This window comes from Arachis stenosperma, chromosome 9 (assembly GCF_014773155.1).
Source record: "Arachis stenosperma cultivar V10309 chromosome 9, arast.V10309.gnm1.PFL2, whole genome shotgun sequence".
NCBI lineage: Eukaryota > Viridiplantae > Streptophyta > Magnoliopsida > Fabales > Fabaceae > Arachis > Arachis stenosperma.
The window spans coordinates 44423270-44424172 of NC_080385.1; the positions used below are offsets into that span (position 1 = coordinate 44423270).

General features: G+C 40.3%; 1 non-coding gene across 1 annotated transcript; it reads left to right on the top strand.

Moving 5' to 3' along the window:
- Positions 1-492: 492 nt before the first annotated feature.
- LOC130953526 (small nucleolar RNA R71) lies at positions 493-600 on the top strand. Its single transcript, XR_009075696.1, has one exon. It is a non-coding gene; the product is annotated as a small nucleolar RNA R71 (small nucleolar RNA).
- Positions 601-903: the final 303 nt, after the last annotated feature.

Here is a 903-nt window from a genome sequence, read left to right on the forward strand (position 1 = left end):
ACCATTATTGTTGTTGAAACCTTGTTGAGGTCTCTATTGATCCTTCCATGAGAAATTTGGATGATTTCTCCATGAAGAATTATAGGTGTTTCCATAGGGTTCTCCTAGGTAATTCACCTCTTCCATTGAAGGGTTCTCAGGATCATAAGCTTCTTCTTCAGATGAAGCATCCTTAGTACTGCTTGGTGCATTTTGCATTCCAGACAGACTTTGAGAAATCAAATTGACTTGTTGAGTCAATATTTTATTCTGAGCCAATATGGCATTCAGAGTATCAATCTCAAGAACTCATTTCTTCTGATTAGTCCCATTGTTCACAGGATTCCTTTCAGAAGTGTACATGAATTGGTTATTTGCAACCATTTCAATTAGCTCTTGAGCTTCTGTAGGCGTCTTCTTCAGATGAAGAGATCCTCCAGCAGAGCTATCCAAAGACATCTTGGATAGTTCAGAGAGACCATCATAGAAAATACCTATGATGCTCCATTCAGAAAGCATGTCAGGAGGACATTTTCTGATCAATTGTTTGTATCTTTCCCAAGCTTCATAGAGGGATTCTCCATCCTTCTATCTGAAGGTTTGGACTTCCACTCTAAGCTTACTCAATTTTTGAGGTGGAAAGAACTTTGCCAAGAAGGCATTGACTAGCTTTTCCCATGAGTCCAGGCTTTCTTTAGGTTGTGAGTCCAACCATGTTCTAGCTCTGTCTCTTACAGCAAAAGGGAATAGCATAAGTCTGTAGACCTCAGGGTCAACCCCATTAGTCTTGACAGTGTCACAGATTTGCAAGAACCCAGCTAAAAACTGATGAGGATCTTCCAATGGAAGTCCGTGGAACTTGCAGTTCTGTTGCATTAGAGAAACTAATTGAGGCTTAAGCTCAAAGTTGTTTGCTCCAATGGC